This window comes from Euprymna scolopes, chromosome 40 (assembly GCF_053919585.1).
Source record: "Euprymna scolopes isolate OS-2025 chromosome 40, ASM5391958v1, whole genome shotgun sequence".
NCBI lineage: Eukaryota > Metazoa > Mollusca > Cephalopoda > Sepiida > Sepiolidae > Euprymna > Euprymna scolopes.
Genome location: NC_136521.1, coordinates 18,878,654 through 18,899,100, shown reverse-complemented (window position 1 = coordinate 18,899,100; position 20,447 = coordinate 18,878,654). Strand labels below are relative to the sequence as shown.

Sequence of the window (20,447 nt, the reverse complement as noted above, 5' to 3'; positions counted from 1 at the left end):
AAACAATTTACAGATATATTTTTTTCATATAATGTCGTTTCATACACCAGCAAATTTTTGTTTTTCATTTTTATTCATTTTTATAAACAATTTACAGATATATTTGTTTCATATAATGTCGTTTCATACACCAGCAAATTTTTGTTTTTCATTTTTATTCATTTTTATAAACAATTTACAGATATATTTTTTTCATATAATGTCGTTTCATACACCAGCAAATTTTTGTTTTTCATTTTTATTCATTTTTATAAACAATTTACAGATATATTTTTTTCATATAATGTCGTTTCATACACCAGCAAATTTTTAGCTTTGCTATATGTATAAATTTCCTCTGATGAGAAGAATTTTGCATTCTTTGAAACTCCATAGAATAAGGATTTATTCATCATCTTTGAGGCATTCTGGCGAAAAATAAATTTTACATGTAAATGTTTGCTTACAGTTTTCATTAATGCTTCTTCTCTTATATATATATATATATATATATATATATATATATATATATATATATATATATATATAGTAGAAATGGTAATTAATAAAAACCTGAAGAAAGTGCTCAATACTGTTGTAGAGCAAATATGCGTTTTATTTTTTATTACCGTATTTTTCAGTTAAGTTACATTATTGTTTCGGCTACACGACCGCTTTTTGGCCGTCATGTAGCTTCCTCAGACTTTTACAGAAACAGATTTCTGTAAAAGTCTGAGGAAGCTACATGACGGCCAAAAAGTGGTCGTGTAGCCGAAACAATAATGTAACTTAACTGAAAAATACGGTAATAAAAAATAAAACGTATATATATATGTGTGTGTGTGTGTGTGTGTGTGTGTGTGTGTGTGCGTGTGTGTCTCAGCAAATAGCACACATATGACAAGAGATGAACTACTAAACATAGCGACTTATATGCTAAACAAACACATACACCTAAGTTTATGCCTACACTATCACACTGGCAAACCAGGCAGCTAATACACAGACACACATCTTTATGCCTATCCCATTTACACGCAACCAAAACAAACACATGTAGTCGGTTTCTACATACAGATAAACACTTTTCTTTCTCCTAGAACTTTACCCGGACTCGTTGAACATTTGTATTCATTTAACTATTTATTTTATTGTCTTAACATGTTGCCAATATGAAATAAAGTTGATCAATTATAAAAAAAAAAAATTGTCATTTTATAACGTTTTTTGTGTTATGTGCAATTCTCTTTCACAACTCTTACATTTTCCTCTATTCTCTTTTCTTCTCTTCTATTGTACCCAGCAAGTGTACCCTTCTTTCTTTGTCATTTAGAATTGTAGAAATAGACCTGCATGGCAGGATATGGAGTCATGGGAGGAAGTATGTAGCAGAAAAGCTGAAAAGTTCCTGCTTTTAGAAAATTAAGCATCGGAGTGATCAGACGTACTTTTGGAAGATATGGAAGAGAAAAGATGCAGTTTACTATGATGTACTTACTACAAATTAGTGTAAGAAGCAAACTAGAGCCGAGAGCAATTAATGGAGTTAGTTGTTGTTCTTTTTTAATTGTTTCCATTGTTCTAGTTTCCAAACGAAAAAATTAGCAACATCTTTAAAACTGCTATTTTTATTCATCAGGGTACTATTCTTGCAGGCTACATTCACATTTGTATATAAATTATCACCTTTCACATCTTTTTTAACAAATGAGATTTTATCAGTAGATCTTCCTTCTTTTGTATTTCTAAGCAATTTCTTATGTAGTGATTAGGATGTGATTCGGTTGGTTAAAATAGACACATAAAAATATATTAGACAATGCATAACCTTTTGCATGTCCCCAGCTTTCCAAGTCAATATGCAAATTGATCAGTTCTTGTAGAAAAATCAATGTAGACATATGTGATAACCTCATGATAATGAGAAGCACGAATAAAGATGAGACTAATAAACCTGGACTCAATTACATTTCTACTTTAATACATGTCTGCCGAACCAATTTGCTTTACATTGCTGTATTCCTATGTTCCTGTTTTGTTTAACAAGATTGTTGCATAAGGTTGATTTCATTGTATGGATGTTAGTATTTCTAAATGAACTTCTACATTTTTGGTGAACTTTTTTTTTCATCTCAAGTTAGGTCAAATATATAATGACATGGCTGTTTGCACAAAATGGTTATCTCCAGTCTCCTACAAGAAACTCATAACACCAATCAATCAACCAACTACTCTACAAATTTATACTAAATCTGATCCCTATCACTGTAGTTCCTTATGCTTCAGTGGCATAGGAGGAACCAAAAATGAAACAAAAAAATTAAATTTAAAAAAATAGTATGAATAAGTATTTAAAGATATTAATAACTTACGAAAACTAAAACCCTGGACTCAGTTACATTTATATAATACATGCCTGCTGAACCAACTTGCCTTGTTGCATATATTGGTATGTTCATGTTCTGTTTAATGAAACTGTTAAATAAAGTTGATTTCATTGTAAAGAAAATGTTGATATTCTTGCGTGAACCTCTACAATTTTCGGTGAATCTTTTTCTTCTTCATTTCAAGAAAACCAAGACACGGTTATCTCTACAAAATGGTTAATTCCAGTTTCTGAAATTCAACTCACACTAACAACTGTACAAATGTAAGGCCTACGACAGATACTCTTATAGTTTCATATATAATTATTATCAGTTTTTTTTTTAAATATATTTCTTGCATATAAATAAAAGAAAAACAAAACGAGAAATGAAAAATAAATCAGGATTTATTTATGCTTACAAATAATGCATCAAAGTATGTAGACATGTCAGGGTTTCCTAATATGTGAAGATTTGAAAGGTAGACTAACCAAAGAGACATGTTGATAGAACTAATCTGGAAGAGAGGAATGCCTCAAAGGCACTTCAACAGAACTATTCCGATGAAAACAGACTTCATATCACAGAAATAGAAGCTGTGGACAAACGATGTTGTCGGTTTAGGGATTCAACCAAAAGAAAGGAAAACGAGCGAGAAATTTGATAGTCAGAAAAGAGAGAAAAAGGTAAATGGACTTTTGAGTCATCTTCCTTCTCCTTCTCCTTCGGTTTCATATTTACCATGCTGCAAGTGATCCAGACTCTAGGGTGAGCAACATCAGGTAACATTTCACGCTTGCTTTCCTTGTGTCCGATCCAAAGGGTTGATAACTTCATACGCACTTAAGCCAGGTCTTCCTTGATCTTCTATGTACCCTCATTTCTGAGGTATCTATACGTGTCATTGAGTGGTTATGCCTATTATATTCATGATAAAGTGGCTAAACTCACCAATGCTTGAGCATCATGTATTAGAAACAGCAGCCCTGACATATATAACATTGACCTTTTTTTTTATCTTGGAATGAGTTCCTCAGTTCACTCAATAATTTCAGTTATGCAACTTGTTTATGCTTACTTCAAGGCATCTTCAGACAACAATTTTTCAAATCAGAAGACTCTTCAAAGTATTTCTCCAAACTAATTTCGCCCATCCAGGAATATCTCGGAAGAGTGAGAGGGTACATAAGAGCAATTCATAAAGGGTACAATTATTCGCAGAGAGTTTCAATCATCGTTTAAAGTTTAAAGTTGTTCTGGATGTTAGCATCCTAGTTAGGAGTTGGATTCTTTAGGGAGGAAGGACTCTTCTCTACAGCCTGCATCCAAAGGAGAAACGCTGAAGGATTCTGTTCAACATGATGGACATTTATTCCGTCTTCTTTTTCATCCATTTTCTATGGTTTTTATCTAGAATAGAAAATGTAGGTAATTATTCATTATGTTTCTTTTTGAGATAAGGATTGATGATTTAGATTATTTGGACTACTGTTCTCATCTTGGATTTTATTCTCAAAACATTTCAACCGATGTAACCTCCGACCTTTTTCAAGTGTAATTTTTGTAACTCAATAATCTATGTCGAAATCTGTATGAAATTTTAAACAGAACCTTTCACTCAAAATGAGGATTGAACCTTCAACCTCTAGAAGACTATCACTTAAAACTGATTATTACTTAATCATTGCCCCACAAGCAATATAAAGAACACAATTACGAACTACATCAGACTAATGGAACAAGAGCAGGCTTAACCCATGGATTAAATAAAAGGTTTCGTTCGGAATTCCGAACATATTTTTGAGGTTGACATACTGATTGCCAAATTCGATGAGACACACCTGAAGAAAGCCAAAAATTACATTGGATGAAGCATTGTGCGAATAACATCCAAGATAAGGGCATAATAAATCTGCATAATCCAAATAATACAACTATTTATCACACATCAGAAATAGACGTCAAGGTATTCACTCTGTTTTAACACTTGATTTCAAGGGAGGTAAGCGCTGTTTTAGATACTAGCAGTCTTCATCCCATGTTTTTATGTATGATGTCCCCTGATGCAGCAGTGAAATTCCAAAGCTTCCAGTTTTTACCACTTCTGTTTCTATGCAAATTAGAACATTAGATGGTAACGTGACATTTTCATAACACAAAAGGTTAGACAAACAGTTTTACATGTCATTTCCAACAAATGCATACTCGTTGTAGTTGTGCAGTTTTGCCAGTAAGAGATCAAGAAACACAAATCAATAAATGAAAGTCTTTTTTTACATACGTGTATGATCTTGTATTCATTCTTTGCTTGTCGTTGTTTCATGCGTGCTATTTCTGACAGTATACATTCACATAAGACCCTCAGTGTAATCACGCTGGTGTTTGCTCAGAGATGTACCAGTGATCTCCTTTCACATTGTGTTCTGCAATCCTGAACGTGCTGCCTTAGAATTGTGTGAATGAACATGTACCACTGCCACATTTTCGGGGTCATGTATTGGCTAATTATCGTGATGTGCCTAAGTTTTATGTATTCCTTAATTAGCTTAGTACTTGAACAACAAACAGAAACAGCTAGAACTGTTTCCACTGATTTCGATCTAAACAGTTCATATGCAGTGAGAATCCCTAACTTCTAAAACTTGTTTTTACTTTCCATTATTATCCTAATGGACCATTTTTCGTAATTTTATTAATTCATACTCATTTATGCATTCCCTTAATTGCTTCTTTAGATTCAAACAGTACCTGCATGTTATCGCCCCAAACCAGCACTAATCGCCAGTGAAAGCCAAATTATTTCATTTCAGCCACAACCACCAGTGTCCGCAATTGTTCAGGAACGGCAGTAGCCACCAACAACAACCATAGTTTACTTTTTTGCGAAGGGGGGGGGGTGCAGGCTTCTACCGGGCAACACTGGTTACCGGGTCCTGCTAGTTTTTATATAATCTTGAGAAATAAATTTTTAAAATTTTTGTTCACAAGCAGGGACACAGAAAAATAATTAAATTTAAAAAAATGGTAAAAATTATACAAACGTTCACGATATGAATGCATGGATGTACGACTGGGGGGAAAAAAAGGAGAAAACCAACACTCCCTATCTCCTTCCAACTACCTGACGTCATTTTCAGACAGCCTTTTGACTTTTTGATATTTTGGGCTTCCATAGATCGCATTCTTAGCCAATTTAGTTTGTTTTTGTTTGCTTACACAAAGCTAGAATTTCTTGCTTTTGGAGGCTAATTAAGCTATTTTTTTGTACAAACAAATTTTATTATTATTATTATTATTATTATTATTATTATTATTATTATTATTGGCTCACAAGGAGCTTTCACACAGGGTTTCAAAGATCTCATTGAATATAGCCTGTGGTGTTCCCTGGAAGCTGAGTGAAAACAAGTCTCCCCAGATTTTCCAGTACTCTCCATCTCTTTCGATACCATTTGCAAATAAATTTGCATTATCGCAACAACTGCTCGCCATTGATTTCTCGTTGGCAGCGGCCATTGGTCTTTACTGGAATTTGAGTGGCAATAAGCCTCCCCAAGGTCCCAGTTCTCTTTGCATATATACAGTGGAGGTCTGGTCAGTGCTCACTCCTCGGTCTTTACTTTCTCCTTGACTACTTGGCTATTTGGTCTCACTCTTTTTTGGAAGGGGGCAGTGATGTGGTAATGAGGGAATGGAGGTGGGGTTAGAGAATTCAATATCTTAGGACTTTACTAATTATCTTTGAAATAGACCCAGAAAACTAATATTTATCTTTCAAGGGATTTTTACAAGGAATTTATTTAGCTGAACGAGTCAGTTTCCGAATGTCTCCGGGAAAACATTTTTCACTATAACTATTTTTTCACGTGTACAAATATTTTTTTTCTATTGGAAATTAACTTTATGCTTTAATCTTTCAAATACAATCAAAAAGTAGTCGGAAACCTACAAAGAAATGATGATAAACCGGCTTTCAAAACTATGTCCCCCTGTCTTTTTCCCGCCATTATTGACCGTATCTATTTGAAGTAGACGACGAAGAGTTCACACACATAACTCGGAACGCAAAATTTACATTTACACCGTGATGGTTTCCGACATTTTTAACCTATAGCGATAGACTTTTTTCTTTTTTTTCTTTTTTTTTCTTTTTTTTTCTTTTTTCATTTTTTTCTTTTTTTTTTTCTTTTTTTTTTTTTTTACTAATAACACAATAACAGTTGTTCTACTACTGGATGAATTTTTGTAATTTGTGGATATATTAATATTTTCGACATGACAATTAAGTACATAATATTGTTTTTCGAAAATATCGTTCAACAAAATGATTCTAGAGTTTGACAAGATGCATCTGAAGAAGATGAAAAGTTACATCGGTCGAAACGTCGCGACGAGAACAGTCAGAAACAAATGGGACTTTTTTCTTTTGCGAATCAATACATCTCCCCTGTGCTATTTGGCCACATACTGACCAATCAGGGACAGCGCATTCCTTTCTATCCCCTAAGGAATTCGGCCAGCATTCCGTTTGAAGAATCTTCTTTACTCTGACGTAAGTCAGGCCCGGGGCCTGGGCAATAAGTGTCAAGCAAAGACCAGCAAAGACCTTGGTCAATGTAGGAGCAACCCTTCATACCAATTGTCACTACCCAGCTCCCCTACTCCCCGGGGAGTTGGTCCCCATTTCCCCTTCACTCCTCACTTTAAAAATCGGCCTTGTGCCTAATTTGCTCGGTGGGGGAGCAAATAAATACCCTTACTGATAGACACCAAACGGAACGGACCATTTTTCTTCGCTCTCTCTCCACCTCGGTGTTATTTCAACCGGCATTGACGATTTCACTGGAATAACTACCGTGATAGCACCAGGTAGCCGGAGTTGACCAGGAACATATCACCGGTCAGACAGCGGTACCCGCCGGTACAAGTACACATTCTCCTTAATAAACCTGTTATGTGTTACATTTTATGAAGTTGTTTGTGTTCGTCATTTCAGAAGCTTGTATTGAATTATTTATTTTCTTAGTTTATACCCTAAAAGCATCTAAACACTAAAAGTCCAAATAATACCAAAAAAAAAAAAAAAAAAAAATCGATACAAAATAATTTTTTTAGTCATTTTGGCGCTTCTATATTATACAAACATTAAAAAAAATTGAATTTCAAGTGAAACAATCTGTACCTACGTAATTGTCATGTCGCAAATAGTAACACATCCAAAAAAAAAAAAAAAAAAACATAAACTACCATTTGTTTCAATTGAAATTCAATATATTTTTTTGTTTGTTTAAGTGCTGTCATTTTTGAGGGGGGGGGCTACTACTACAAAATTTGAACCGAACTATTTTTTTTTTTTTTTTTTTTTTTATTACTATAACCTCGCTCTAAACTAACCCTAATTTAAGTTTTTGTTTCTATAAACTCGGTTTAGTTCGGTTTAAATTCTGTAGAAGCACCTTTTTTATGACGGGCTAATAATTGTAAAGAAATGTCCAGTTTTTTTTGTTGTTGTTTTTTTTTCATCTTCTCCTCAGTAACTATGGGTATTTAATAGTCGTTGACAACATCAACACATGTAAACAATGAGTCTACACATTAAAACAAACTATTACGACTGTCCACACGAGAATGCAATTGCGTTATTGATCTTTTAGACTTACTTCATTTCTAGCATTCGATCAAAAACGAATTTTCCTATTTAGCAAACAAATCGATATGAATGAAAACGTTGAGGTTACCCTGAGTTCGAACTCTGACATCTGACATCGGCAATCAAGATAGGGTGGAAATACACGTAACTAATGAAATAACACGTCCACCCGAACCACCCAGGACATCAAGGTAGAGGGGGAAGCAAAGCACTTGTCGTGGCGACTAATAAAAATAATAATTTGAAAAATGCAGTAACCTGCCCGACCAACTAATGGGGAAAAAAAATAAAAAGATTAAAAAAAAAAAAAAAGTATTGTTTTTATTGTGGATCTCCATAGACGCCGTCCACTCGTCCATAGATTTCTTTGCTCACACCGGCAAATGACACAAGTAAGTATTTTAGATCTTACCAAGAAAGTATTTTCTATTATATTACTTTACTAAATATGCCTACCCGGCATCGTCCGGGAGTCCCGATTTACTTGTCTCCCCACACGCGCGAAGTTAAACACAAAGTTGGTTTTAATGTGAAAAAATCCAGCTCTCCAAAAAAGACACTCTTGATTAAAACAAACATTTAACTTGACTCAATTTCGAAGGATGTCTTCTTTACTGAACGAGGACAGAAAAAAATGAAGTTTTGTATCAGAACATTATGTTTCTGATTTTTTTTTTTTTTTTTTATGAGAATTTAAACTATTTGGACAATGCCACTTTTTCTTGCTTGCAATCTCTTTCCCATAGAAGAGACGTTGCAAACCTGTCTCTGCTATATCGGTATTTTCATAGCAAGTACTCGTCTGAGCTCCAATCTATGGTACCCCCCCTGCCAATCTTTCATAAAAAACACTCGTCTAGCCAAAACCACTATCAATAATTTCCCCACTTTCTATCGGAGCCTAAATCTAAACGTGGATTCCATAGACAACGCTTTTTTTCTTAGAACTGCCCGCCTGTGGAACTCTGGTCTGCTTTCCAGCTGACTAAAATATTGTCGTCTTCAAGTCCAACATAAGCAAGTTCTTGTTGAACCATCCTCTTTTTTACCAATTATACCAAAATTCCACTACTAACGATTATTACGCTAATATTTCAGTGACTACTATATATACATTAACCCCTATCCGTGAGTGGCCCCGGGCCTTGATAAGTGGTAACAACACCTTTGTGAAAAAAAAAAAAAATCTTTTCAGTTAATGTAATCTCTGACGTTCTTCAGGTGCATATTGGACACAAAGGATCTTCTCAGTGAATAGTGGAAAGAATGCTTTTGTTTTTTGTTTTTTTCCTAGAATTTCAAACAGAACCATTTATTTAATTCACGAGGGTAGCATGTTCTCGTTCTGTCATCTATGACCGGGTAAAAGTCCTAAGTAATTCACAATTATATTTTGAGTGTTGTGTAACTTACAACTGAGTTTTCCAATTTTTACTTTTTATCCGAATAATCCAAATAATAAGAAGCATCAGAACAGATACTACACTTTGCATCTAGCTAAAAAGACAAACAATCCTGTTTACTTTTTAGTTTTGAGTTTTTTAAAACTCTACCTGTTTTTATTAAATCCAATTATTTTTAAATATGTTTTCAAAAGTCAAATTGACTTTTTACTTACTCCTTAGACTATAAATTGACTGTTAATGGTCTCGTTGCACCCACTGTATGCACCATTTTCGTATTTTTTTCGCATTGCCACACCAACTTAAGGTTAATGTTAGCGTTAATGAAGTTTTTTGGGGGGTTTTTTTTTTTGCATTCTTGTAGATTAAACACTTTGATAATTATCCTCTCCAAAAAATGATTTAATATGATCTAGACGTTTAAATGAATGTTTATTATTATTTGTAAATTATATATAGGACACTATAAAATTCGGTAAAAAGATTTATATGGGGTTCAATAGCGGGAGCATAAATTTCTTTGATTCTCGCGAGCAACCTCCGTGAACGAGTCTTGCTAGTTTTCTGTTCTTTTTTTTTTTTAAATTTTCCATTAGGTCCAAGAGGCACTCAGGTACAAGGGTTTTAAAAAGCGCTGTTGGTATTAGAATTCAAAATTGCAAATTTGACAGTTTAAAGATTTTTTCAACTGTGCTTTTTTTTTTTTTTTTTTGTAACATTTGCTGGTGAATTATCATGATGAAACAGGGTTGCATCATTAAGTTTCCCTTTAATCGGAGCTTACGTTAGTTTCCCTAAAACTTCAGTATAGTCAATTCTTGTTACTCTTCTTTGATTTTCAGGATAAGCTCTCAGTACCACATCCTCTGAATCCCAGAAAACTGTGGCCATCACTTTTTGACCTGCTTCTGAGATTTGAACTTGATTGGTTCTGAAGATTCACGTGAAAACCATTATTTTGATTGGGGGGGGGGGGGGGCTCAGGATAATGCTGGTGAATTCGTTTTATTTCCGGTGATAATTTTCGTCTGCTTCAGTTTTGTTTAATGAGGATAAAAAAATTACTACCAGAACAGTCGAAGAAACTCGCCATGAAGCAAGTGAACAACAGAAGATGTTGTATTTGAAAGAAACAGCTTACCTTATATCCTTGTATATAATGGTGTTTATCAGTTGTTTTCACTTGTGAAGTAATTCTTTTCAGATAAAGTTAATGTCAAGAGAGAAAAGGCGCCTTCCTAGGGCTTTCCTCATCTAAGTTTTATAGGATGGTGCTGGGGGGGAGGTATTTCATTGCATATCTTAGTTTGTTTTTTTCTCTTTTTGTAAACTTTATATAGTCATGTTTTGGGGGGATATTTCATCTTACAGATAAGTTTGGGTCATCAGGAGAGAATATGGAGAATGATGTTAAGATCACCTTAAAGATTCTGTTGATCAAGTCACAACACTTCTGGGATCTTTTGCGTTGAAAGCAAGCGTGCTCAGTCCCAAATTATCATGAAGAATTGAATTTATCGATCCATTGGAAATGTTTAGGAAAGATTGACAATTATTCGTTGATCATCTTCCATGAAATTTTTACCAGCTTCAGATTTGTCATCAGTTTTTTTTTGTTTTTTAACTTTCCGGTCTTCCCAAGCAAGAGTCATCTTCAAAGTGCTCTCTTCCTTTGAATTGCTGAAAAGATTTGTAGTCTTTTAGAGAATGGGCTTCATAAACTTTTTTTCAAAACGTCAAAGATCTTGTGTTCATTTCCATTTCAGTTTTATCAAAAATTGTTTCATTTCAAAATTTGTTTTCCATAGTTGAAAATGTAACTTTGCTTTTAGAGGGTTTGAACAATACAGAAGTTTGTATGAAAATGATCGAAAGTAACCAAAAGTAAGGCAAATACTCAGTGAAATATTCTGATATGTTTTTACTTTAGTGCTTTCCGACTCCCTGGAAGACCTCATCAGTTTGCCCTGTATTTAAGAATTCAGGTGATAAGTCATCTCCCTCTCAGTACAGACCTATAAGTCTCCTGTGTGTTATGAGTAAGTTGCTGGAATCCATATTAAATAGAGAAATAGTCAACCACCTCAACAGGAATAACCTTCTTAGTGACACACAATATGGTTTCCGCTCTGCAAGATCTACCGCAGATGTGCTGACAGCAGGTGCTCGTCTGAACTCCAATCTCTGGTCCCCCCTCGCCAATCTTTCACGAACAACACCCGTCTAGCTGAATCCACTGTCAAAAGTTTCCCCCACTCTTTATCTGTGCCTAAATCAAAACACGGATTCCATGAACAAAGCTTCTTTCTTAGAACTGCACGCCTGTGGAACTCTGTTCCGTCTGCCTGCTTCCCACCGGACTACAATTTGGATGTGTTCAAGTCCAACGTTAACAAATTCCTGATGAACCGCCCCCTTAAGTAAACACTTCATCAAATCTCCACACTAACGTAATGTACTTGCAATAACCCTTATCCCTGAGTGGCTTCCGGGCCTTGATAAGTGGGGATCACTGTGTAAAAAAAAAAAAAAAAAAACTTGTTTAAACGATATTTTATTGCTATTAAAATATTCCAGAAAATATTTTGGATTCACTCTATGTATTGTAAAAAAATAATCAAAGTATCAGAACTTCTCCACAATTCAATTCGCTGCACCACTTTTATGTTTGAATACACTTTATGCAAGATTTCAAATGTTTAGACTAAAAATTGACGGAGTAATTTGGTAGAGACCGCAGAGGTCAATTTTTTAAAACTTTGACTCCAATTTTGACCCTTTAACATTTATTGTTTTGGGCTCAAATCAAATTAAAAAGTTTGATCCATGTCCAAGTAACCTACATCTAAAATTTAAAGTGGTTAGACCCAAAATTGGCGGAGGAGTTTGGTAGATTTTTCAAAGGTCAAATCGTTGAACTTTGACCCCTTGACAGCCAAATTTCTGGCCGAAAACCGATTAAAAAGATTTTCCCAAATCTCAATATCCTTGATGTCAAATCTCAAGTCTGAAGAATGAAAATCGACAAAGTAGTTTGGTATGGAAATGTACACACACAGGCGCGCGCATGCGCGCGCACACACACACACACACACACACACACACACACACACACACACACACAGACAATTTCATTTATATATATATATATATACTATCGGGGGTTGGCTTTGCCTGGTTGTAAAATACGCATAAATATGATATTTTAATTGGTCCAAATTTTGTATATATTATTATAGTCGTGATTTCAAAATTAAAAAAACAGTATTTGGGTGCCATGAGTTAGAATCGAAACTGAAAGCAAAACTGTAGCATTCAACCACTGTACCAACGTGATACGCATATGAACTGATTAAAAATAAACTAAGATGATTGTACAACATGTATAATCGTTGAACTTTGACCCCTTGACAGCCAAATTTCTGGCCGAAAACCGATTAAAAAGATTTTTCCAAATCTCAATACCCCTGATGTCAAATCTCGAGTCTGAAGAATGAAAATCAACAGAGTAGTTTGGTATGACACGAATATGAACTGATTAAAAATAAACTAAGATGATTGTACAACATGTATAACGAATTTTTTCAATTTTAACCTCCTTTGACCCTTTAAAAACGATTTTCACCGGCTAAAGACACATAAAAGAATGGTCCATAAAAATTCAATCATTTGAGGCCCCTACCACCACTCTATGTCTTTTAGTTTTGGGAGAGATAGAGTTTAAAAATATGAAGACAGACAGATAGAGAGACATAATGAGTTCTATAAATTATATATATACTGATTGTATCGATTCTTTTTTGGTCTGATGAAATGTTGCCCCTGAATTGGGACTCCACTGAAACGTGTATGCACATAAGTAACCAATAATGTTTGTACAATAAATAGGCATATATATATATATATATATATATATATATATATATATATATATATAATTATATATATATATATATACATGTGTATATATATATATGTATATATATATGTATATATATATATATATATATATATATATAATATATGTCTATTTATTGTACAAACAGTTAATAAAATATGTTAAAAAACACTTTGAAATGAGTTAAAAACATATTTAATCTGAAAAAAAAAAAATTTTTCTTTAACTTTATCGTTTTTCTACATACTTCTTAATACTTTATTTTAATTCTTTATCTCTTCTTTGCATGGCCGGTTATTTATCTGCATTTTCTGCTTTATTCTTTAAACTTTCCTATCTATCTAATACATCAATCTACCCACACTTCCATATCTTGTATGTATATTTACTTATATTTTACTATATACATTTACTTACATTTTTTCTTACTTTTTCCTGAATTTGTAGATACCGGCCATCCTCTCCCCTTAAATAATTTTTATTTTATTTTTTTATTTTATATTTTATATTTTATTTTTTATTTTTCATTATTTTTTTATTTATGTATTTATTCTTTATTCATTATTTATTTTCTATTTATTTATTAATTTATTTATTTATTTATTTTCCATTTAGTGTCGTCTAACAACTCTTGCTGACATTTTTTTTAAGTGATGACCTGTACATTTCAGTTGACCTATATTATTTTGCCCTATATATTTTTTCACGCCTTTAACATTTCCTGTCTGGGTCATTTTGACTTTTGTTTCCCTTTATTTTATATTTTATATTTAACTTTATCATAATTTTTTTTCTCTTTTTTTTCTTTCTCCTCTTTCTCTTCCCTGATCTTTCTTATTTATATTTATGTCTCGGAAGTAGAGTGAAAAGCATATATTATTTTTGTTTTATTAATATTATTGAAATCTTTTCTTTTTTTACTTGTACACATTTTTGTGAATTATTCCATGGATTTCTGCCTTTGGATTATTATGGACCATCTTCTTCCAATTACGGGATTTCCTTGGATTTTACTTGTACAAATGGAAATTCTTTTAACTTTCTTGAAGTTTTACATTTGGATTTTACCGTCACTGAATTTTTTATCTTCCACCAGACTATCCATTCATGTGTAATCACCTTTTTCTTCACTTGTTGTTTCATCAAATACTTCTGCATGCAAAATCCGATCCCGCATTTTGCTAATTCCTACCCTCTGATGAGAAGGAAAGTATTTCTTTGAAACTCTGCGAATTAAGGACTATCCATTTATCTAGTGTTTCCTTTTCAGATTAAATATGTTTTTAACTCATTTCAAAGGGTTTTTTTAACATATTTTATTAACTGTTTGCTCATATTATAAGCTCTATTTCCTATTTGGTTTTATCGAGCTTTTATATCTGGCTGAGATAATTTTATAAATATTAATTCTTTAATATTTATAATATACTTTAATTTTACCATCTTGGATCATTTTGGTAAATTTAATTGTAATTTTTATTTTATATATATATATATATATATATATATATATATATATATATATATATATATATATATATATATATATAATTATTTCCCCAGCTAAACAACGTCACAGCCCACAAGAGCCATGACAGCCAACAAACCGAATGTCCAAGACTTGAGTTTCGCCCTCATTTGGACTCATCAATTAGACATATCCGAACCCGGGATTCAAAACTCGAGTCTCTTGCATGCGAGGCAAGCACTAAGCCAACTGGGCAAACACCCTGCACACAAGAAATTCTATTAACTAACACAGATCAAGCAAACCGTGGCAAAATCTGACTGTGGAATGGACCTACTTTGTCTTGACAAAGGACGCAGTCATCCAACTAATATATATATATATATATATATATATATATATATATATATATATATATATATATATATATATATCATTAAATAAGATAGACGTTTTTTAATTCTATTTTCAATCCTTGCCAACTTCTGAATAACAGTCCTCACTTCTGGCAGGCATGGCTGATGTAGTCATCATATTTATGATAAGTCTTAGGACTTATAATAAATAAGGATTGGAAAGTACTAAGATTTATGATAAATATGGTGACTACATCAGCCAGTTCCTGCCAGAAGTGAACACTCTTATTCTGAAGTTGGAAAGGATCGAAAATAGAATTAATAGACAAAAAACGTCTATTTTATTTAATGAAATATGCCTTAAAGAAAAAATGCTTCCTAAATACACAGACACAGACACAGACACAGACACACACAGACACACACACACACACACACACACACACACATATATATAAAAGTGAACGTGTCTGTGTGTGTGTCTGTGTGTGTACATTTCCCTACTCAATAACTCTGTCAATTTTAAGTCTACAGATTCGAATTTTGATCTACAGGGTAGTGAGATTTGGGAAAATCTTTGTAATCCGTTTTCGGTCAGAAATTTGGCTGTTAAGGGGTAAAAGTTCAACGACTTGACCTTTGAGAACACTACCAAACTCCTCCGACAATTTTGGGTCTAAACACTTGAAGTTTTAGATATAGGTTCCTTGGACATGGATCTAACTTAATAACTTGATTTGAGCCCAAAACAATAAATGTTAAGGGGTCATAATAGAGCTCAAAGTTAACAAAATTGACCGCTTTTTTTCTCTTTTTTTTTTTTGCTTAACATACACCTCCAAACACCCGGGCAACGCCGGGATGAAATGCTAGTATATATATATATATAGTTGAACATCAAAAAACGACATTATTTTTTTACACCAATCTAATACTTTAATCTAAGTTAAAAATGATATCAAAAACTTAGTAATCATTAAAAGTGCTTCTAAATGTCAAAGAACTGTACTGAGACAAATGAACGAAACAGTGACTCACAAATTTATGTGTTTTATTGTTTTCAGTTTTCTCAATCCTGTTAGGCAGTTCCTATTCCAGTAAAAAATCAGACAAGACAGACATTCCTTTGTTTTTCCATTTCCATGGTGTTCCAGGTTGGAGAATAAAGTATAGAAATTGTATTCGAACACACACACACGAAGCGCCTTGCTTTATTGACATAGCGACAAGTACATAGTAGCCCCTTCGGTCTTTATTTGCTTCCCCACGAAAGCAAAATGTGACACAAACTCGTTTTCAGGGAGCTGGCTCCCCGAAAAGGTGCACTCTGGAAGGAGGTAAAATTAAATTGTCTTAGTATAGAAAGCCCCCCCCCATCTCCATTGATTAACAACAAATTAACTTAGGTGTAGTATTAGAAAGATACTACACTTTGATCCTGGCCTGTGCCAAGAGCCCCTTTATGAACAACAAAAGGAATGAGGGACAGATAACTCTGACCCTTATGCAATTAAAGGGAAGATAACACCTATTAATATTAGAGTATTCTGATAGTACTGACTAAAGAGATCGTTTTCAAAAGACTGTGTGTGTGTGTGTGTGTGTGTGTGTGTGTGTGTGTGTGTGTGTGTGTGTGTGTGTGTGTGTGTGTGTGTTACAGAAGATCAGAAAAACATCCGTACCGTTGGTTTACAAATCCTCAAAAAAAAAAAATATCTGGTCGCCTATGTCGGGCGCTCTTCAGCCTCTATTCATATCTGTCTTACTCTGGACCGTTTATAGGTTGGACTAAAAAAAAACTGAGACATCTTGATGAGAAAACCAAGAAACTCATGACAATGCACAATGCACTACATCCAAAGGATGATGCTGACCGACTCTATTTGAAATGGAAAGATGGAGGAAGGGGACTGGTTTGTATTGAAGACTGTGTAAAAGACACAAGAAAAGAATTAGAAGCATGCATAATGCAGAACTCCGAAAAAATAATTACTGCAGCAATAGACACTGAAAAAACATACAAAACAGAAAATGAAGAGATAAGGGGTAGACAAGAAAAGAAAAATGGGAAGAGAAACAGCTACATAGATGAGACTAAAAAAAACAGTTGGACGTGGATGCGAAAAGGAAACCTAAACAGAGGAACTAAATCCGTAATAACAGCCACACAAGATAATGCAATTAAAATCAAGCACATCAAAGCAAAAATTAACAAAACACAAGAAAACAGCAAATACAGACTCTGTGAACAAAGAGACAAAGCAATAAACCACATATATAGCAAATACAGCAAACTAGCCCAAAATGAATATAAAAGTAGTCATGATCAAGTGGGGAAAGTAGTACACTGGGAATTATGCAAATAAAGTCCATTTTGAATGCCTAGAAACATGGTACAAACACACACCGGCAGTAGTACTTGAAAATGAAAGTCACAAAACCCCATGGGACATGGATATAAAAACCGATAAACCTATCCAAGCAAGAAGACCGGATGTCATAATTGTTAACAAGAAGGAAAAGTCCTACAGATAGTAGATTTTGCCGTTCCAGCAGACCACAAGGTGAAGATCAAGAAGACAGAGAAGTGGAGCAAATAGACTGAACTGGCCAGAGAACTCAAAGGAATATAGAAGATGAAGAAAGTTTAGATAACACCACTAAAAGTAGGAGCACTAGGAACAATACTGAAAAACTTTGAAAAAAGAATGGGAGAGATTGGAATCAGAGGGATAGCTGAGAAGATACAATGAATAACAGTAATAAAAACAGTTGAAATATTAAGGAATGCGGAGACTAACACACATGAGCTACAGGCACAAGCTGGACACACAGAAACTGCTACAGAGGTAAAACACAAAAGGACATCACATGGAATCATGAAAACTGAAACTACATAATTGCAAGTTAACCCCCTGTGCCACAGCCTTTTTTGATGTGCATGTGTGTCAACATAAACTGACGCCACATGAAATAAGTGAAGAGGGTCAAGGAGGATGGAATGACCGAGGAGTGAAAGCACTAGGCAGGCCTCTGTTGGATGAGTACAAAGAGGACTGAGACCTTGGGGAAGCTTATTGTCAGCCAAATTCAAGTGAAGACCAATGTCGCTGCCAATGAGAAATCAATGGTAAGCGGCTTTTGTGATAATGCAAATTCAATTGCAAAGGTTATCGAAAGGAATGGAGAGTACTGGAAATCTGGGATGACTTGTTGTCATTCAGACTCCAGAGAATACCACAAATTGTTCTCAAAAAGAAATATCTGATGATGGCCTGTATGACTACTCCTAGTGAGTAAATAATAATAATAATAATGATGATAATGATGATAATAGATAATCATAATAATAATAATAATGATAATAATAATAATAATAATAATGATAATGATGATAAGAGATAATAATAATAATAATAATAATGATGATAATGATGATAATAGATGATAATAATAATAATAATGATATTAAATAACAATAATAATGATGATGATGATGATGATGATGATGATGACAAATAATAATGATAATAATGATGATGATAATGAATAATAATAATGATGATGATGATGATAAATAATAATAATAATAATGATATTAAATAATGATGATGATGATGATGATGATGATGATGATGATGATGATGATAAATAATAATGATGATAAATGTGAATGAGGAGGAAATAGAAAAGGAGAAGTTCGAAAAGTACCAAGTCTTTAAAAGAGAGATAAAACGATTGTGGAAGTTGTTTTGATGGGGAGTGTAACAAAAGGATTTGACAAGTGCATTAAGAAAATTGGGATCCTTTGCAATGTTGGAGCGCTTCAGAAGACCACCTTGTTGGGAACAATTAGAATATTGTGGAAAGTGCTGGAAGACTGAGAAAAGAAGATCTTATGGCCATTTATTATGATTCACCTATCAGCATAAAATCAGCAACAACAACAACAACCAGACACAAAATGTGACGACAGAAATAATAATAATATTAATAATTCTGATTTCGTTTATCAACGTCTCCCTAGAAAGGGATGGGATTCATTTCCAGAGGATTTCCCTTAATCCCGGCTCCAAACCAGGAGCTTCAAAGATCAAGGGTTTTCCTAAGGATGTTGGTGGTACCTACAACAGCAGAAGTCTGGAGGCCGCCTAAAACATTGGGGATTCATAGTTTTTCAATTGTCCTTCCAGATGACTTGATACTACTCCTAGTGTACCAACTATGACCGTGATTTTAACCCCATGCATATGCATTATCTCCAAGGCCAATGGAGCATAATTGCTCCACTTCTCATTTTCCTTCTCTCTCACATTCCTGGCCATGGGTACTCAAAACTCTGCCAGTTTTTTGAGACTTTGTCAATGACGACCAAATCCGGATGATTATGTTCCAATTGCTTGGTCGTTATGACACTTTTGTCCAACCATACCTCTACCTTGCCATCCTCACTTGTTCTCACTTCATCAGGCACCTCCTCTAACCACTTTCCAGCACATTTCACCCCAACCTTCTTACAGACCTCCCAATATATCCAGAGTCCCATGCGATCATGTCTTTTGCGGTACTCTCTCTGGGGTAATCCACTACACCCTGCTGCAAGGTGCGCAATTGATTCTGAGGTCTTACTACAAATCCGGCATTCTGCAGCAACTTTCTCTCCTAATACCACTTTTTTGAACAATCATGTTTCTAATGCCTGCTCTTGTGCTGCACAAACAAAAGCTTCAGTACTCTTCGCCAGATACCCAGTTCTAAGCCATTGCCATGATCTTTCATCAACTACTACTGCTATATCCTGGAAGAACCTTCCATGCATTTTCTTCCTAGCCAGTTCCTCTGAGCTTTCTCTATCCATACGTTTCACATAATCAGCCTTGGTCTCACATACCTCCACTTCATTGGCCACAACCTTAAGCATCCACTCCTCACTTCTAACCACATGCTCCTTTAACAACATCTCTCCAGTTCTAACACAATCTTTTACACTTTTCAATCCTCTCCCACCATCTTTCCTCTTTTGATACAGCCTCGCTACACTACTTCAAATGTTGAATATACCAAACATTGCTAAAACTTTTCTTGTTTTGATATCTATGGCATACAACTCCTTGTCAGACCATTCCTACACTGTATCTCAAAACACTGACTGCCCATGCATTCACCGCTTTCATTAGGTTTCCTCCATACAATTTTAACTTCGCAATTTGTTTCACTCTTCTAAGCTACTCCTTCTTGACTTTCTCCTTCATTTCTCTGGTCATGATGCCTACACCTTCCAACACTCTCAAATACTTACACCCTGTATCTTCAATTTCTTTCATAAT

The 20,447-nt window shown here is 34.2% G+C and overlaps 1 protein-coding gene across 3 annotated transcripts in view; it reads left to right on the top strand.

Moving 5' to 3' along the window:
• Window positions 1-20,447, top strand: part of LOC145265408 (uncharacterized) — a 73,544-nt gene that overhangs the window by 30,048 nt on the left and 23,049 nt on the right. Inside the window, exon 1 of one of the 3 annotated variants that reach the window (XM_080121235.1) lies at window positions 7,909-8,387. The exons of 1 other annotated variant lie outside the window; for it this stretch is intronic. The gene's annotated coding sequence lies outside the window, so the exon portion shown is untranslated. Of the gene's footprint in view, window positions 1-7,908; window positions 8,388-20,447 lie in introns of those variants that run through there. One more of the 3 variants, XM_080121237.1, reaches the window with a different exon arrangement.